Source organism: Dendroctonus ponderosae, unplaced genomic scaffold, assembly GCF_020466585.1.
Source record: "Dendroctonus ponderosae isolate FM_Combo_2020 unplaced genomic scaffold, Dpon_F_20191213v2 Dpon_F_20191213_5, whole genome shotgun sequence".
In the NCBI taxonomy this organism is placed as follows: domain Eukaryota; kingdom Metazoa; phylum Arthropoda; class Insecta; order Coleoptera; family Curculionidae; genus Dendroctonus; species Dendroctonus ponderosae.
The window spans coordinates 12,757,900-12,763,899 of NW_026018715.1; the positions used below are offsets into that span (position 1 = coordinate 12,757,900).

The following is a 6,000-nucleotide window of genomic DNA, read 5'->3' on the forward strand; positions in this document are numbered from 1 at the left end:
GTGCCTCTTCTACATGTGCCTCTTCTACATTAAGTCCCATTGTATCCTGTTTAGAAGCTTATTCCTGTCTAACTGAAAGTTAGATTTGCGAAATCAACCAGTAATCGGAATCAAACGAAATTTCTCCCAGTTATGAAAGAAAGATGCTTCTATTATAGCGCGAAAGTTTAAAGGTGATTTTTCAAAGTTTGCATATGTTTTTTTAAACTGCATTTTTGACTGACTGAAAGTCGAAGAGTTGAAAAAAAATACATGAGTGATCGGAGTCAAACAAAGTTTTTCCCACTTATGAACAAAGGATTCGTCCAAGAGAGACCAACAAGTTCAAAGTTGTGCCTCCCATGGTTTAGGATCTGCGATTTTTTAAGTTCGGATATGCACTTGCAAATGCGGTCTATTTTTGACTTACTGAAAGTTGAAACTTTTTTACAAAATTGTCAAGCGATCGAATTTAAATGAAATTTTGTCTATATATTAACAAAGGCTTTCCACATTAGGGTCTAAAAAGACAGCATTTCATCATCACTAGTTTAGAAGTTGATATTTTTCGCCTCCAGCTCCAGAGCCGTGAGTTTCCAAGTATGAGCATGCACTTTAGCGCCGCATTTCTGACTAACTAAAGTTGCAGATTTGTGAAAAATCTCAAAACGTGATCAGCATCAAATAAAACTTCGCGCAATTATCAATAAATGCTTCTTCTATGGATCCACAAAAATTATTGCTGTTTTGGACTGCATTTTGAGAATGTTTGAAAGTGAGACTTGCAATGAATTTTACGAATAAATTTACCCGCCGTTGTTCAAAAATGCACTACGCCCCAACCAGTGCCGATTGAAACGAGGTTTTTGTGACAATAAATAAAGAAAACAGCACTCTCTAACTTTGTATGGTTTGGTTTGCTTGGATCTTTGAGCTGAATTTAGAGAATTTTTCTAAATAAGAGTTGCAATGAATTTCAGGAATAAATATACCCGTCGTTGTTCAAAAATTCATTACGACCCAACCAGTGCAGATTGAAACGCGATTTTAACCACGATAAATAGAGAGAACTTCACTCTATAACTCCGCAAGGTTTCGCTTTCTTGGACTTCTGGGCTAAATTTAGAGAATTTTTCAAAGTGAGACTTGCAATGAATTTGATGAATAAATGTACTCGCCATTGTTCAAAAATGCATTATGACCCAACCAGTGGAGATTGAAACGCGCTGTTGGCGACAATAAATAGAGAAAACTTCGCTATATAAGTCTGCAGGGTTTAGTTTGCTAGGAGTTTTGGGCTGAATTTACAGAATTTTCCAAATTGAGACTTGCAATAAATTTCACGAAAAACTACACCTTTCTGAGTAACAGAAAATTCTGTGGAAAATCAACCAGTGATTTGAATCAAACAAAATTTCGGGCACTTTTTAACAAAAGCCCCTTCTATAAGTGGCAAGAAGCTTAAAATTCCATCATCTCTAGTTTAGGAGCTGTGATTTAATACGTATGGGCATGCACTTGTGGGCCACATTTCTGACTGTTCAGAGCTACAGATTTTATATACAATCAACGAATTATCAAGCTAAATTTGGTACATTTATCGACAAATGTTTCTTCCATGAGTGGGCGTATGATATTTATGAAATAAAAAAAGGTCTTTTGTGGTTTTTAAAAGTCTAAGTTGGACTAGAAGTGTTGGATTTTTCGGTCGGTTACAAAGCGCCCATCATACATTAGCATATTATGTTGTCCAAGAATCGCATTCTTCACTAAAGCTTCAAGGCATGCATTTTTCGTCGAGGAATTAGACAGAATTCTTGCTTGGGGTACTTGTAATTCTCCGTGGAAAAGGGAAAGAGCAAGACTCAAATAATTGCCGATTAACAAAGATCTCAACCTACCTGAAATGTAAAAAATCCGCAAGTTAGATGAATGTTCAAGTGCAAAATAAGGAAAAAAGCATTAATTTGAAATGTTGTTCCAACATGAGGGCTGCCAGTAGTTGAGTGATCATTAAATAATCACCAATCACTACGGAAAATGACTTATCATTTTAACGGTAAGGCATTTATTGAGACCGACCAACATTAGCAAATATGAAAAATCCATTCAAGATAACGTCAAACTATTTGAATCAGAATAAACGCGGCTACCAACCAAGCCCAGCGATAAGATCAGGCAAAGTGCATAACTAATCGGCATTTCCTATCTTTTTGCTGCAGCTAAAAGATTATAATTTCGCATGCATGCTTACACAGCTATTTTCGTCGTTTTTTTCCACTCCGCAGCTAAATCTTTGAAATAACCGCTATTTGCCACGATCGGGTCGAAAATCCATTTGCATAGCAGGGCACTATGCAATTTACCGTCATTTTCTTCTAAACGAAAATCCTGCCAGCTACTGGGCAGCCAACAATGTGGGCATTGAGCGGAACAGTTCCCATTATTCAACTTTTCAGGAAATTGTCCTGTTTCCATATTTGCTGGTTGATAAATTAATATTTTTTTATTATAATATGCAGGCACATACTGATTACGTTCGAGAATGCTTCGTTTGAAGATACATCGAGGCCTGTCATCACCGGTAATTGATTAACTCATTTGAGATACCCCGGATTTAATGTCTTTTCATGCAGTGAATCACCCGATACGGGTATCTTAATCTTGGGCAAAAAGCCAGCGAAGAAGCGTTTAAAAATGACAGTCTGATTGCAATTTAATTGAAGTTATATATCTATGTTCTGGAACCTATCGGCTGCTTCATGGTGAAAAACACATTCGATGCGTATCCCAGTTACCTTCAAGTTTTCTTAATTGATTTATATTGGAGCATATCAGTTTCGCAGTAAATTTACGATTGGTTTCGTTATGGAAGCGTTATTCGTCTTAATCAGTTAAGTGTGATTTTGAAAATTTCAATCGGAAACAAGACTGAAATATCCCTCATTATTCCATGACTATTAATCACCGCTCTTGAACCAGTTGGAAAACGAACCCGCTGATAAGCACTTGATTAGATTTGAGCTTGACGATCAGATACGCAAAGGACAGATTTCCCACTTTAATTATACGAAATCGAAATAAGCTACTGGGTAATCATAACGATATTGAGCGGCATGTAACTTCCACTATATCATTATTTCTGCAGGGATTTTTAACAGCAGCCAGCGAATTTTTTCCTTTTAGGATGATCTGCGTGCAGATAGGAACCCATCTCGTAGATGCATTATTCAGTAGCAAATCGATTAAGCAAATTATTTGTTATAAGAGTGCAACAAGGTGCTTGCAAAGATTGTGTTCCACGAGAACCCAACCCAGTGCCGTACAATTAAAGAGACATTGGAACATTAATAGTGATTGTTGCAATCAAGCGTGTGTTCGGATGTTTTGTTTGATTTTTTTAGAGTCAGTTTTAAGTTAGGACGTTCTCACAAAATCGTTTACGAGAATGGCGGGCATTTAGGTGAATACTTTGCATAAAAACATTGCTTTTCTTCGGCCATTTCGATTCGATTTCTCATGAACAAACCCATTACTATTAGAGTATTAGATTGAATGGATGTTTCAATGTATTTTGTTACACCAAAAGTGGTGTTGATTCTTCGGCGCCTCTGCCCTTGCCCATAATATCCGAACTACATGCCTCTATCTTCTCAGCAGATATGAAGAGATATGGCGCGGTTGCTGCATGCAATTATTATTAAAATATTAAAAACCAGGCCGGTTATAAATTGAGAGCGTCGAAAAAGGAGATGGTTTTTCCATTATAAGATCCCCTAATGGGGCGATTCGACCATATGGCGCTACTTTGCTGGATACTCTAGAATCCAAATGGAAGCGCTAAGCACTGCTTTTGAAGCTTTACCCCTAAAAGGGCAATTTGAATTCAACAGTTTTGCCGATAATTTTCTAGCAATTATTCCCGTTTCTGATCAGTAAATATTCCGGTTATACGCCCCTAAAAACCTAGGAACTCGGTTAGTTATGGATAAGTTTAGACGCTTACATGCAAAATGAATAAATTTTGCTGTAATTAGCTGCGGGATTAGGTTCTTTTATGACAGCAATGTTAGAAAAGGTGAAATAATCACGCATAACCGACTGAAATGAAGTAGAAAAAGTCGCACTGGGACTAACCCAATCTTGTGGAGTGGCATTTAAACCATACCTAATTCATTCGTTACAGATTGAATATTATCTAAAGGTTATTGGGAATGATAAAGTTGAACCGTTCAATCTGCAGTTCAAACTGGTTCTGCTAGTTGAACTGAACTTGAACCAAGACTTAAAGGAAATCATAGCGATACAATTTTTAATTTATACTTCATACAAACTTTCGTTGCTACTCAGCCAATTTTGACGTGCTTCTTTTCTTCATCTGAGTTGCGGTTTTGAGTCCAACACGCATCGTATGCATGTTTGAAAAGAAACGCCTGCAGCGCCTTGATAATGAAACTGGGCATATGAAGCCTAGAAGAACCTAATTAACTGCTGGTTGATTTTTTAGTGTTAAATACTTGCAGCTTAGGTACCAGCATATCATAGGAAATGGTTTATGATGTCCATTCAATTCAATACGCGCGCTTAAGCCCTTGCTCGTCTTTTATGGTGACCAAAGCAGCCATCCTGCAGATTCCAGCCGAAGAACAGCAGCGGCAGCAGGCAAATAAGGCCCTGTTGGCGGCTCCGATTGTGGCGGCAATTTTCTTTGATGTTACCGCGACCGCGCTTATCTTCAATTGCTACTGTTTATCCACAAAGCACCGCTCTTTAGCATTTTTTCGTATTTTGTACGTTTTTTGCTCGATTCTTTGCCGTTTCGTGATTTTTTTTCTCCATCGAATTCACCGCTTTTAGTTATAGGAACAGGGTTTTCTCGATTCGATTTTGGGTGAAATGACAGTGAAATATACTTAAGAATACCTACATGAGTACACGATTTGAGGCTGGATCCAGACTATTTTCTATTTGAAGTGCGAATGAATCGAAAAAAGCAAATTAGYAGAKAATTYTTATAATCTAATAGTGTGTAAATMAAAGRGATCAAACTTTTTCCAAGATACGAGGTTTACCTTAATGCCTCTGGTTCTGAAATAGAAAAAAACATGTTTTTTGTGAATTTTGCATTATTTTATTTGCTACCCTATAGAAAATTTATCTGACGCACCATTTTTTTTCGCAAAAAGAAGAGAATTGCACTAAATAACGCTTCGAACAGTCATAGAATCGCCCGCAACAATAAGAATTTATCCAGTTCCAAAGTTGGTCCAAATTTGTCAGTGGAACGCAGATTTTCTTGAGCAGTTTATTTTGAATTGTTTAATAATAAACCGTTCACTTTGTCAATATTTTGCCTTTTGAGTGTTGATCTCGCGAATGTTTTGAAAATATTCGCAMGGCAACAAAGTTACACGCAAACTTAAACGCAGTTGTTTACTCAAAGCACTTTTCGGCACAAACTATGTGCGGTTGGTTTATCRAAGATTTTCAATAGAAACACCTGGAAGAATCGGGGAATTTCAATTCTCAAATTGCRTATTTTAGRCGCGAAAATGCCCCGATTTGTTCGGGCGACTTGAGGAGATTTTTTTAATTTCACCATAATACTCTCTTAAACCGACTTTGAGTTTTCAAAAAATTWAAAAAACCGGAGARGTTTGCATGTGTTGAAAACACTTAACGATTTTTWAAAAATTAGTTCAATTAAAGCTCGACAGCTAATAGTATTGAGGAATSTGAACAAAGTAATCAAGGAAAAACCCATGACAGAAAAATTTAWTTTTRATTMATTTTGAAAGTTAATGTRTAAATTTGCTCTCGATTTTATATTTTACGGGTTTTTCTGCCTTCTTCTGAATTAGTCGTGAACTCAAACGAAAAGTGAATTAGATTTTAGTTTCCAGACGAACGCTTTGGATTAAAATGTATTCCAAATTAAAATCAAATCCTGGGCTCTTCAGTCATTTATTGTCTATTTATCAATTAAAAAAACGTTTCGGTGTTTTCCACCATCATCAGTTT

At 36.6% G+C, this 6,000-nt stretch overlaps 1 protein-coding gene across 1 annotated transcript in view; it reads left to right on the top strand.

Annotated features, from left to right (window-relative positions):
- The window catches only part of LOC109545607 (zinc finger protein 79), a 76,668-nt gene that overhangs the window by 57,575 nt on the left and 13,093 nt on the right, over nucleotides 1-6,000 (top strand). The gene's annotated exons all lie outside the window — the stretch shown is intronic.